Source organism: Sinocyclocheilus rhinocerous, unplaced genomic scaffold, assembly GCF_001515625.1.
Source record: "Sinocyclocheilus rhinocerous isolate Xijiao unplaced genomic scaffold, SAMN03320098_v1.1 scaffold603, whole genome shotgun sequence".
Taxonomy (NCBI): domain Eukaryota; kingdom Metazoa; phylum Chordata; class Actinopteri; order Cypriniformes; family Cyprinidae; genus Sinocyclocheilus; species Sinocyclocheilus rhinocerous.
Window position 1 is genome coordinate 825,516 of NW_015656630.1, and position 14,382 is coordinate 839,897.

The 14,382-nt window shown below is 37.7% G+C and overlaps 1 protein-coding gene across 3 annotated transcripts in view; it reads left to right on the plus strand.

Annotated features, from left to right (window-relative positions):
- Nucleotides 1–14,382, plus strand: part of tiam1a (TIAM Rac1 associated GEF 1a) — a 63,757-nt gene that overhangs the window by 13,565 nt on the left and 35,810 nt on the right. For 2 of the 3 annotated variants that reach the window (XM_016528396.1, XM_016528398.1), the window contains exon 1: nt 439–622. The exons of the other annotated variant lie outside the window; for it this stretch is intronic. The gene's annotated coding sequence lies outside the window, so the exon portion shown is untranslated. Of the gene's footprint in view, nt 1–438; nt 623–14,382 lie in introns of those variants that run through there. 3 annotated transcript variants of the gene reach the window in all.

Sequence of the window (14,382 nt, forward strand, 5' to 3'; positions counted from 1 at the left end):
CACGCCCCTTACTGCTGATTGGCTACAAGTTTGTTTTGCTATTCGGCCCGAATCAGTTTTCTAAAGCGTTTTTGAAAAATCGCTTACCCGACCTTTAAATCGCCAAGATTTACTTTCGGTGTACTACGAGAATCCGACGGACCAATCAGCCTTAAATCTGAGACCATGCACGTGTGCATATCTGTGTGTGTATGTCTATGTGGACGTGTTTGTGTATGTGTAAATCTATATAGTAAATAGGGCTGCACGATAAATCGAATGCGATATTTAACGCGCATCTTGTCAGTAAAGCCGGTTCTGTAATCAGCGGTAAATCTCCATCACGGGAGGTGAGAAGGAGAGGGGGAGGAGAAGCAAATGGAGGAACGGGGAGGGTTGTGCAAATGGGTGAGAAAGAGAGCGAGAGAGAGCGCGCACACACCCCTTTCTGCGATCTCAGCGGACAGACTCATCCTCAGTGTGTTGTGGAGTTGTGATAGACAAGAGGCACAGAGACTTGCAGGATTACAGCCAGTACTTGGAGGAGACATTACCTGTATGAACTGAGTTAGAAGACGTTCAAACTTCTAATGTTTGGATACTTTATTGAGGAACAAAAACGGACCTAGGATTTACCTCTGAGGTATGCCACACTACCAACTCTATTTCCATGCTGTTTTACTGTCTCCAATTGCAAAATGTCTTTGCAATTGGACATTTATGTCTGTCTGTTGGACTTTCTCTGGGTCCCCTGGGACTGTACTCGAGTGGTCGGCTGACAGTGATAAATGCCACACTGCTTGGTTAATAAGGTTTACTTGCCATAGAGGCTTTAAAAGTCTGTCTTGTGTGCCTTTGTTGAACAATCAATATGCCGAGTGTATTTAAGTGTGTATGTGGGGTTTGTTTTGAGAGGTCTCAAAAACAAATGGTTCTGTAGTCATAAAAACCTCTCATCTAGATAGAAATGCTTGTAAGCCAAGGAGGAGGATCCGTCAGTGTATATTCTCTCTCACATGCTGCCTTTGTGTGTGCGTGTGAATTTTCTCACTGTACGGAGTACATTTCTAAAGTTTGCTCTATATTTTTGCTGTTCTGTCACAAATTGTCTTCAGTATTAATATTTTTTTGTAAGTAGAAAACTTGAGTGACAACATGACTATATTGTATTTGCAGGTCTGTCAACTGATCTGCGTGTAAGAGTCTGTCTGAAATGTTTAGCAGCCTGGTTAAGTTCTTCTGTGTTACCTCATGAATAATGTGCCTCATTTAAAAGTTTTACTGTAAACCACTAGAGCAGCTCCCGGATAGTTCTGTGTGTGTTTATGTGTAGGAGTGTGTATACAGTATGTGTGTGTGTGTGGTCTACAGTTCTGTGGAATGTGATTCATTGTGATGAGATGACTGAAAAAGCAACTGAGCTGAGATTCTGAGGAAAGATACAAAAGAAAACAGACAGCAAAGTGAAATACAAATAAGATAAAAGATGATATAAGTATATACACACCTAAAATGTGTTTAAGCCAGGTAAAGAGACAATCAAACCTGAAAGAAAGACCTAGATGCAGTGGACCACTAATATTTATACTGGTCTGTCTGGGCTTAGGGGGTCACTGTTGCAGGTCTCAACTGTTCGCAGTCAGACAGAGATGGCACACGGGGTGCCAGATTCCTCGGTCGCCTGAGGTCTCCCATTGGTCTAGTGGCTTTATGAATGAATTACCGTAGAGTGCGCTGTGGAGGAACTCAGACTGGCCAAACAAAGACTCCTGCATACTTCAGTCTAGAGCAAACACAGCAAAAAATGAACCCCACACTCTTCCTACACCATTGTATCATTGAGGTCCCCCTCAGAAACAGACTGGACAGAGACTACCTGTCTCCTTTAAGAGCTTATATCTGGACTTTATCATGTGCGTCTGTCTTGCTCCCGTCATACACTGTTTAATCTATGGATTAGACTCGATAAACACACTCCTTCCTTTAAAAAGGGCTATCACACAGTCAAATTGATTTCCAAGCGCCCAGTAGTTTGGGTCAATAAGTAGCAGACAGGATTGTTCCTCAAATACTAGGCATAAGATATGTTAAAAACCACATTAACATGTAAAATACAGGAGATTCTTTGGGAATTGCAGACCTTGCGGTAGTTGCTGGTTATTCAAGTGAAATGGGACGTGTGTTCAAGCATGAGTGTGTGTCAGTATCCATGTGTATTTTAAACCCTTTATTGGTCTAATACTGTATCTGTATAGAAGTGTGTTTGTGTATGTATATGAAGGCTTAGGAAGGCAATCATGTTGTTCTGCTTTGCTCTGTAAGTGTGTTAAGTGGAACTAAGTAACAGAATGGCTTCACTGTGACCCTCAGGGCATTTCTTCCTTCTTCTGCCCCACTGAAGCAGAGGGCATCAGGGTGAAACGTGGGGGGTAGAGAAGCTATATGTGTGTGGGGGGTAGGAAATACGGCTTAAATGGGCCACAGCACCGCCACAGCATGTTTAAAGTATACATTAACGAAGCTAATGAAAGAGATGAGGAGATAAAGAGAGAAAGGTGAGGTTTGGTCTTCATAAAAAGTGTCTGAATGAAAAAAGGAGGGAGAGAGCACTACCATTTAAAAGTTTGAGTAAGATTTGTTTTGTTTTGTTTTTTGGAAAGAAAGTAATATTTTTTTTATTTAGCAAGGACGCATTAAATTAATCAAAAGTGGAAAACAACAAACAATGAAACTTTCAGCAAATAGAAAAAGACATTAAGGCCACTTTGACTGGTTTCTGTTGCACCTGCATTTGATCTTTTTTAAATAGGTTAGGAAATTGTTTTGAGAGTTTTTTCAAAGCATTTATCTCTAAACTTGTTACAGATACTCTAAAGTAGTTTCATACTGTTTTTTTCATGCTGCGATCAAACACACACAGTCATTGTTCTCACTGACAGCTCATGAATACATATAACCTAGAAACCAAATGACAGAAAGGATCAAACAAGAAATGCATAACCATTATGGATTATCTGTGACGTTGTGTCCTCTGTAAACCCATCAGGAATAGTCTGTATTGTATGAGATATTATAATCCTCATGTTAGATGTGTATGTGCAAGACCTGACAGATATTCCCCGTTGTCTCTTGCTAATGTCTGTTTCTTAATGCAGCGTGTCCTCCATTCATTCAGCGTGTCCTCCTCTTTTCAATATTAGCACTTGACTGGTTGTTTAAGCGTAGACCCACAGGAGGTGATGAGGAGGGGGTAATGGGAGACTAAATGAATTTGAAACATACATTTGTGGCTTTGTTTCACAAATTCTGTGTGTGTGTGTGTGTGGGCATTGTAGGTTTCTAAAAATGTCCCAGAAGAAAAAACATTCATGGTGTTACCATCTTTCCAATAAGGTCACAATATCTGACTGATCTAACTTATATTAAAGGCAGGAGAGCAATGGGACATTATTGAGTGAAGTGGGGGGGTTTTTCCAAGTACTGTAATTTGTTTATAGGAACATGCCTAAAGTAAGGGTGTGTGTGTAAATGGTCTTGCTGACGTTTGTATATGTCATTCTTTTTCATAATGCTACAAGAGGCATCTCTTCTGGTCTAAATCCTGTAGAACCAGAAAAATTAAATTTCTAACCCCAAAGCAGGAAGACTCACGCACAAATGCACTGTTTCAGAAGTCCCATTCCATAAGGAAGTGATTCCTGCAAAGCCAAAAGAAAAACAAAGTGGCGGTGCAAGTTTGGATATTGGAAATGGAAGTACGTGCATGTGTGTGTTTAAACTCTAGTAAGGTGATCTTTGTGTGAGAGAGGGGGTGCAGGAAGTTGTGAATGGACTGTTAACACCTAGATCAAGCATCTTTAAGTCAAACAACTATTTATCGAGGAAAATCCACAACCGTTTAACCATTTAAATTTACCTGTCACAACAAAGGCCTTGATCTGACACATTTCAGATCACTTTAATCTTCGAAGATCTTAGGACCGCAAGCCTGTTGAGATGGGCCACACAGCTGCAGGCAAACCACAGATTACTTACTCATTCACTTAACGACTTTAGTGAGACTGTTGACAAGAATAATATTGAAAAAAGAGATAGGGAGAATAAAAAGAGAGAGGGGGGTTGTTGGGAATTAACCACGTGAACTTTTACACTCAGGTAAATTTGTGTGAGTCTGAGATTCTCAAAGTAAAGAGACACTCAGTTCTTGAAAGGACAGTTCACCCAAAAGTGAAAATTCTTTTATCATTTACTCATCCTCATGTTATTCCAAACCTGTATGACTTTCTTTCTTCTGGAGAGCACAAAGGAAGATCTCAACAAAAGCTTTCAGAAGACCACTTTTACGATACTTTTGTAGTTTTTTTTTTTCTAGTCAGTTTGGATCTTGAATTAACTTTGGATTAACTTTCATTGTATTAAAAAGTGTTCCATGTAAATGATGACAGAATTTTTAGATGAACTATCCCTTTAATGCTGCTTAATCAAACTTGTTCTCAAAACATCCTTTCAGTCAAAGCACAAAAGAGACTCCCATTCAGCACGGGTTATCAGGGAGAAAAAATTGGCTCTCTCAATATCCTCCACTGACCTGGAAGTGATCTGATCTTGGTCTGAAAGGAGAGACTGCTGTCGCATGCTGGTCTATTTTACTTTTCAAATTAGCTTTCTTTTAAGCAGAGACCTGAGTGTCTTCATTCTTGCCTTGTGGCATGCGGGTGCAGTTTTTGTTGAGCCTCTTCTGCTTGTTTGGCACAGAGGAGAGGTTGTGTGGATAAAAGCAGCCTCTTGCTTTCAGCAAAAGCTTTTTCTGTGATTCCAGCTCAATGCAGCACAAATGCACAGGCTGTGAAGCTTCACTGTGGCTTTTACATACAGCAGGGTCAGAGGATTACAATAATATAAAGTCACACACTTGCTGCCTGGGGCATTGTGGTCCCGTTCGAGAAAGATTACACTCTTCGTAGTGAGACACACGTTTTCTCTTTGTTAGCTTGATGGTGTAAGGATCCTCCAGGCAATGTGTTGTTATAAATATCACAGATGCAATCTCTGAATCCTGGCTTTAATGTTTATTTTCAACTGCACTAGAACTATAACTAATTCTGTATATTCTGGTGTAGAATTGAATTTTCCCCCCATTAAGTTCACTTATGATGTTAGTCAAGGTTGTTGAACCAAAAGTTAAGTGAACCAAAGTAGAAATAGTAGGTTGTGACTCATTATCGCCTGTGGCATACCTCAAGGCTCTGTTTTGTGGCCTTTTTTGTTTTCTTTATATATGCTCCTTTGAGAGGATCTGTTGTTTAAGCCCGGGACACACCAAGTCGATGGTCGACCATCAGCCAACGTCGGGCTGTCGGTGAGCGTCTGTCGGGCTAGTTTGTTTGGTGTGTTCCACACATCAGCTCTCATCAGGCTCATGTCGGCAGAAGTTTGCCTTCGAGGCCGTCGGTGCGAGTGATAACTCTGATTGGAGGTTCAGTTTAGCGAATTAGTTAGTGTCCGAGAATTAAAGCGAAAGTGACGAAAACGAGCAAGTAAATGAAGGCGGTACAGACAGAAGGCTGTTCTAATGTTACGTGATCTTTCCCAAGCATCTAATATGCAAATATTTTCATAGCATGAGCCGCTTAAAATGAAGAAAGTTAAGAACATAACTGATATTCAAAATGGTAAGCAAGCACTGCTTTGTTTACTTTACGTATATCTGCATATATCTCGTATATCCTTATTTCGGTTTCTCATTTTAAATGATGAAAATATACTATTGATAGCTGCTGATATAGACAGTTGATTCCTCTCACACAGGTGCAGAACGCATGTGTTAGTTTGCAGTCGGCTGTAGTCTGTGCGATGTGTTCAAGCATGGCTTTTTGGTCTGACGCTGCCGATGAGACAACACTGTCGGCTTTCGCCACCACTAATTCTTTGAAGTCGGCTTGGTGTGTCCCGGCCTTTAGAAACATAACATTGTATACTATTGTTATGCAAACAATACTTGACTCTATCTATCGCAACATCAGTTGACAATTCTGACTTACAATCTCTATTAAAACATAAAAGTTGGGTGGCTATGTTTTAGTTTATGCCATCTCTCTATACTTCATGGTCGTTCATATGTAAATATGGGCAGTCACATGTTAATGTTCTCCTAGATAGGGCATTAGTATTATTGCAATATCTAAATGACTAATTTTTGTAAATAGTTTGTGTGGATTGGGAAGGGACATTTGTGTTTTTAAATATTATACAGTTGTACTTCTGATGTTTATGAAATGCTTAGATATGATCCTATCAATACAAACTTCTGTTTCATGAATTGCAGGATTTTGGCAGAATGATCAGCCTTCTCATTAGCAGTCTGGTAAAGTGTGTTCACTGCTGACGCACTTTGATGAGACACCTTCTGTGGGACATGACAGCCTGCTGAGGGGGTGAAAGTGAGATCTACAGTGTATATGGTTGGGTATGTGAGTGTGAGTGGTTTTTGGCTGTGTGCTGGCAGGGTGTGTGTGAGATTGAGGTGGTTTTAAAAGGAGAGGTTGGTCAGCAGCAGTAAGTCTAGCTCTGAATTGAGCCTAAATAGTGTCTGGCACTGATGTGGTAATGGGGTATTGATCTGTAGTGGTTTGGCCGATGGTGTGCGTGTGCTGCAGAAATAGCTCTATTGTGTCTCTGTGGTAAAAGGCTGAGTCTCACTAGCGCACATACACACACACACACACACACAAAATATCATGATGAAGAGATAAGATTCATTGCCTTCCAACCATATAGAAATCATCCAGCACTGAGAATCTAACTTTATTTCACCCATAACCACAAACCAGTATACGTTCATGGAGGACATGGACAGTTCCTGTAAAGTTAGTTCCACTTCTTGTAAAAGAGAATGGAACAATGTAGCAAAATTAACCGTATTTTTCTAACTTTATTTCACCCATAACCACAAACCAGTATACGTTCATGGAGGGCATGGACAGTTCCTGTAAAGTTAGTTCCACTTCTTGTAAAAGAGAATGGAACAATGTAGCAAAATTAACCGTATTTTTTATATATTGCAATCAAACAATAAGAATATACAATATAAGGTATAAAGAATAACTTTTTATTTATTTTATTTTTTTTGGTTTTATTTTGTTTTGTTTCATTTTTATATCTTTAATTTTATTGTAAAATTAAATCTAATCTTATGCAATTAACTAATATTTTGTGCTTTTGTTTTGTTTTGATCAGATCTCTCTTGGCTTTATCCAGCAGTACTGGTTAGCCTCTGACTTTTAATTTGACTTTCAAATTAGAGAGAGATACATAAATTGAAAAAAGAAAGAAATTAATGAATAGTCGGAAAGCTATTCTTCTAAAGAGCTTTCATTCTGTCTTTGCTTTTGTAGTTTGTCTGTCTGTCTTCTGTTTGCGTGTGACATTCCTGTCCTTTCAGGGCCCAAAGCAAAAGCTCAAGTCTTTCAACTCCCTGCCCTTTTTTCCTCTCCCTTCATTTCTTGAAGGAGCACTTTGTTTGTGAGGTGCTTGTTGACGCAGGTGCAAAAAAATGAAGCTAGAGAATAAGAGAGTGGAAGAATGAGAGAATGACGGGACACCGGCACTCAAGATTACCCCTCCTTCCCAAATGAAGTCTCTTAAGGTCCTAAAAGATGGCTTGAGGCCTTATGAACACACTCATTTCCTGTCAGGGCTTCTAGGTTGTTCTCATCAGCTGTGGAAGTTTCTGTCCGTTGATCTCAGGTGTGCTGAGGAAGGGCTGTAGAGCACCGGTGCGGCTTTCAGTGCCTCCTCCACTCCTCTTTTCCTTTCCACTGGGGCTTCCTGCCAGACGAGAAGAGCTGTTGGCTTCGAGCCAAAGTCTTATCCTACCTCTCATTCACCATCAGCAGCAGGAATCCCAAAGCTATGAGTGTGTGTGCTCGTTCTGGATGTGTGAACTGCCAGCATTAGTGGCCATTCTCTCACACAACACTTGACACAAGATACCCATGTGTGCGCTGAGAATTTGTTCAGCCTGAGCTTGCCATGGTGCTACAGACTGGACATAAAGAAAACTGTGATCTTTACAACTCTTTCCACTCTGAGATATGACTTATATGGTGTCTTGGCCTTGCAAGATATAAGATATGGTGTCTTGGCCTTGCAGTCAGCGAATGTCTAAGTATGTTGCACTGTGGTGCTCATACAGTAAATGGAGGTTTGAATCTGACCGTAGTACTCTCTCTGTAATAAAAGGCATAGTTTTTTTTTGTTAATCAGTACATGACGTATCTGCAGCTGTGACCAAATCCACTATTTTCACTCCCTCTTTCCCCATATAATGAATTATGGGAAATTCACTTTTGTAGGAAATACTGATAGTCTGGCACAGCATATATATATGGTTGTACAAAATGCCTTGGACATTTATCATGTCTCATATGCCTCATGATTATTTTATTATATATATTAGAGTTGAAGAACAAATTGGGGCTTTTCCCAGGATGACCTCAACATGCGTTTTAAAAGTTTTGTCTTTTTATTTTGATGTTTTAGCTTTGAATGAGAGAAGAGAACACAGCAGCATCCAGACATGCTCATCCACATTCATCCTTTTGTCTCTTGCCCTCTCGATTTCTCCCTCTCTCTCTTTCCCCCAGACTGGCACTCTTTGTTCAAGCGTGTCATTGGAAGTGTGTAAATCGTGAGCCCTTCAGCCAAACATTTCTCCCCTCTGATCAGTGAGAGGACCCATCTGCAGTCCTCCTCCTCCTCCTCTTCTCTTCCTGCATGTCATCACTCCATTTTCCCCAGACAGAGGACACAAATTAGCCCCATTTACACTCCATTTCCCCCAACTTCACTGCCTCTAACCTGATAATGACTGGTGCATCTAGATGAATTAGGATGATGGTGATGAATTGTGTGCGGGTGTGGAACATCAGGATATAGACATGAGTGTGGCCATAATGATGAATCTCACACACATCTAAAAAAAAAAAGCAAAATGCCATGAGAGGCCATGCGTTACAGTGATTTCACTGTGGGTAAGCGGTGATGTTGTGAAGTGGAGGTAAAATCACTGTAACACATGGTCTCAAGTGACTTGCTGCTTTGTAAAAAATGTCAGCACCTGAAAAAGTATTAAAAAACACAGATGTTCTGTTAATACTGTTTACTGTTGCCAAGCAACATAGCAACTTGGATTGATATGGAATGTTTGGTCAGGTGTATTAAAATGCCTTTGAACATGGCTCATTCAAACAGAATTCAGTAAATAACAGTCACTATATTCCCATCATATAGCATATAATAGAGGAGATTATAATAGAATAGAAAAAACTATAATTATAAAGTTCAATTAATAAAATAAATAGGTTTTTGATAAATAGAAGTTTTGCATATGACCTTACTAAGACACTGGGCTATCAACACAAGTACAGACCAGAATTATGGACATATTGCTTTAAGAATATAACAGAGAATAGAATAGAATAGAAAAACAAAAGAATACATTTACATTTAAAATAAAAATATCTCAACACCTTTGTTTGAAAGTCACGTTTAAAATTATAAAATAAAATAAAACAAAATAAAATAAAAATTCATTGCAATACATAAAAAATCCTATTGGATTTCAAACCACATTCAAGTGGATCAGGTGTGAATTATGGACTTAAGAACATAATAGAATAGAATAGAATAGAATAGAAAAACAAAAGAATACATTTACATTTAAAGGGGTCATATGATGCGATTTCAAGTTTTCCTTTCTCTTTGGAGTGTTACAAGCTGATTGTGCATAGATACGATCCCTGAAGTTGCAAAGACTAAAGTCTCAAAACCAAAGAGATATTCTTTATCAAAGTTAAGACTCTGCCACGCCCCCCTAAAACGGCTCGTTCTAATCTCAACACCTTTGTTTGAAAGTCACGTTTAAAATTATAAAACAAAATAAAATAAAAAATTTATTGCAATACATAAATAAATCCTATTGGATTTCAAACCACATTCAAGTGGATCAGGTGTGAATTATGGACTTTAGAATAGAATAGAATAGAAAACAAAAGAATACATTTACATTTAAAATAAAAATATCTCAACAGCTTTGTTTGAAAGTCACGTTTAAAATGATAAAATAAAACAAAACAAAATAAACTAAAAATTAATTGCAATACATAAAAAAATCCTATTGGATTTCAAACCACATTCAAGTAGATCAGGTTTGAATTATAGACTTAAGAATAGAATAGAATAGAATAGAAATAAATCATTTACATTTAAAATAGAAATATCTTAACACCTTTGTTTGAAAGTGACATTTATTTATATAGTGCTTTACACAAAATTGTTGCAAAGCAGCTTCATGTTAATAAACAGGAAAATAACAATGTTAAAGGGATAGTTCACCCCAAAATTTAAATTCTGTCATTAATTACTCACCCTCATGTCGTTCTAAACCCGTAAGACAATTTAAGATATTTTTGATGAATTCTGAGAGCTCTCTGACCCTCCATAGACAGCAATGATCAAGGTCTAGAAACGTAGCAAGGAGATCGGTAAAATAATCCATATGACATCAGGGGTTCAACCGTAATTTTACGAAGCCACGAGAATACTTTTTGTACACAAAGAAAACAAAAATAACGACTTTATTCAACAATCCGTCTCCTCCGCGTCACCATATAGCGGCATTTTGGAGAGTATCCACTGAACGTAAACCGCGCATGCTGTTCTGTGTCAGCTGCGGCACATGTTTCTACATTGTAGACGTAGTATTTTTGGGTGAACTATACCTTTAATGTTGTAAAATTAATTAGTTATGAATCTAATTCAGTTTCAGCTGTAAAGCAGCTCAGTGACAACAGTGTCATTTTTCAGAAACTTTTTTTACTAAAGCATTGTCAGGACAAGTACACATCAGAATATAATACAGGAGAATAGAATAGAATAAAAAATAAATGCCCAAAATAAAAATACATTTAAAATAAAATAAAATAATGTATGAATATCTCAGCACTTTTGTTTGAAGGCTTTGCACATGACTTTTCACTAATGCACTATCAACAAAAGCACAGATCAGAGAGATGAATGTGACTTCAGACATTAAAGAGAAAGTGTTTCGGTGCCCTATATGTGCTCCCCACAGTCGGTCTCCGTTAGCTTATTTTACCGGCGTAATTATGGAACAGCAGACTCTGTCTCCCCCTCAGAGAGGTTTAAATGGGTTGAATGAGAGCAGCAGACGAGATATGCTAAGCTCTGTGTTTGAGATGAGAAAGCCTTTGAGGAGCATACAGTATGGCCACTGCACTTAGAGAGGGGTTTATGAGACACTGTATAGGCTCTCGATAGGTCTAGTCCTGATCCAACTTCATCTGCAGGTCAGCAATCTTCTGAAAGAGAAAGATTTGAAAGGTCCCCCCTAAGGATTTTGAAAGAAACTCAGCCACAGATATACTATTATTTGATGTCAAGCTGAGGTTTACATTTGTAGATTACAGTACACATGTGAACCAATCCCTGAACCTTTTTTTTTCCATACAGACTTTGATTTTTACACACCTGATCCACTTGAATGTGGTTTGAAATCCACATTCTTTTTTATTTTCATTTTTAATGTATTGAAAATAAATTTTTATTTATTTATTTTTCTTTTCTTTTCTTTTCTTAACTACCTTTTTTGTCAACCTGATGTCAAACTGATCAGCATGGGATGTCACTCTGGTATATTATCAGTCTTTCCTCTTTGTTCTTTCATCATCACTCTATCATTAACACGTCTGAAAGGCAGAGATAACATGGTGTTCCAGGTCATGGTGCGTTATTGAACAAAAGAGAGGAAACCGGTCTGGTGGTCCCAGAGGAAATAGCCACAATCCTCCTCCACTCTGACCGGTGGCAGATTATCTATGAAGTCACATTATAGATTAAAAGCTATGAACCAATTTACTTTTTTATATAATTTTTAGCATTGGCTCAAAACTCAGTGCAGGATGTTAAGTGTGAAAAATGAGTCACATTTTTATTTTTGGCCATATTTGTTCTTGTGCTCTTATAAAAGAAGCAATCGAATAATAACATAAATAATGATAACGCCACATTAGAAACCAAGACGGACTGTCTGAGGTAGATGGGGGGGGGGTTCATTACAGGTTCATTGAGCTCTGCGGAGCACGGACACGGACAAGAGCCCAGGGACATGATGGAGGAGTCCTGTCACTTCATTTGGATTAATGGACAGTTCGCATCTCCTGTCCTTTGAAGGTCTTCAGAGCTAGTCCTATGGAAATGGTTACCGATGCTGAAGGGTATACGATAGGACTTCCTTTTTTCTGTCATTGGAGAAACATTTAACTTTTTTTTTTAGTTTTTGTAGTTTTACATGAATGATTGTGCTATTGTAGGTTTTGGATGTTGAATATGAGATGGGTGTTAAAATAAAATAAAAAAAGTGGACATTTTGGGGGCCTTTGTCACACTGTTATGGATGGGACAGAGGTGACAGGAAAGAATGAGGAGCAGAGGGGGGATGTGATGAGGAAATGACCCTGGGTCAGGCATACGGAAGTGCCACAATTCAATAGCACTGCATTCAAAATTGAAGTTTTTTTGTACAATTAATGTACATATTAACTACTCTTAAATTTTGTTTAGATTTATTATTTATGTAATATAATATACTAAATATTATATTATATATTTAAAAAATGGTAATATAATTTTTCAGTAAAATACAAAAAAATTTGATAAATGTAAATATATCATCAATATATATACATTTTTAAATAAACGTTTACTATTATTTTAAAATTATAATAATATAATATAATAGGTATGTATTATATTATATTATAATGTATTATATTATATTATATATTAATAAATGGTAATAACATTTGTAATTAAACAGAAAAATGTAGATAAATATATTATCAAGACACGTGAACTTTTCAATAAAATTTTGCTATGATTTTTAAAATTATATAATAGGTATTATATATTATATTATATTATATTATATTAATGTTTCGTTGTAATATATAAAAAAAAAAAAATTTATATAAACTTTATCAAGACATGTTATTCAACAGTATTTTCATGTTGCACCAATGAGAATATTTCTCGGTGCTTGTTTTTCTCCCTCTTTCCTTGGAAAAGATGTTAATCTTTCCATCCTGGTGTGCATAAGGTTTCCATGCGTTAATACAAGTATCAAAACTATGTGAACTATACTTCGGTACCGGTTATATATTATATTATATTATATTATATTAATGTTTCGTTGTAATATATATAAAAAAAAAAATTTATATAAACTTTATCAAGACATGTTATTCAACAGTATTTTCATGTTGCACCAATGAGAATATTTCTCGGTGCTTGTTTTTCTCCCTCTTTCCTTGGAAAAGATGTTAATCTTTCCATCCTGGTGTGCATAAGGTTTCCATGCGTTAATACAAGTATCAAAACTATGTGAACTATACTTCGGTACCGGTGGTGATAAGCTTCTTATGAAGTCTCCTCTTTAAACTCTTCTTAACCCCTCTCACTGTCAGGCTTTCTCTTGTTCTCTGTCACTCCTTTTTCTTTTCCATTATTCCTAAGGGTGTTTCATCATGGCTTTCAAGTCCCTCTCATCTCAAGCTAAGTTGGTCATTCCCTGTCAGGAATCCATGGAAAAATGTGAGAAATGGGGATAGTCGCCCGTGGGCAGGGTGGGTTTCTGGGTGCTCAGAATTTCGGGTATTTTTTAAAGAGACATGCGCCAATTAGCAGTGAATGTGGATGGACTATTAGAGGGATCTTAAATTGGTTTCCCAGGCACTAAGAAAAGGTCAACACTATTACAGTGGGAATGGATTTATGGAGCTCCCGTGAAACACTCGAAGCACTTTTCGAATGACCTGCTGGGTTTTCATCTCAATTTCAGTTCAGCATGTTTTTGTAAAATACTTCTTAGGTGTGTTGACTAAGCAGATTTATACTTGTTATGAACAGAAAACAAAGCAGAGGAGCGGAGGGGAAGAGAGAGAATGTTTTACCCTTGTTCAAACAAAGGTGGTTAAAGGATAAAAGAGAAAGAATCAAAGAAGTGCACCTATAGATCACACCACACAAAGGAAAAAGAAAAAAGATGTCAGGGCAGAGATAGAGGACTTAAGGGAAAGAGACATTATTATCTGATACCTGAGAAGTTTGTGTGTGTGTGTGTGTGTGTGTGTGTTGGGTGTTGGAGGGAAGTGTGTCTGGGTGGGGACTGTGTTAAAAGTGTAAAATATTTGGTGGCCGTTGTGGCAGGAACAAACAAGTTATTTCCTCTTCTATTGCTAGTCAGTCAGAAGAGACATGGTGATTGTAAATATAAACAAAACAAAGCGATTCATTTTTGTGCTAGTGACATTCTATACTATTTTG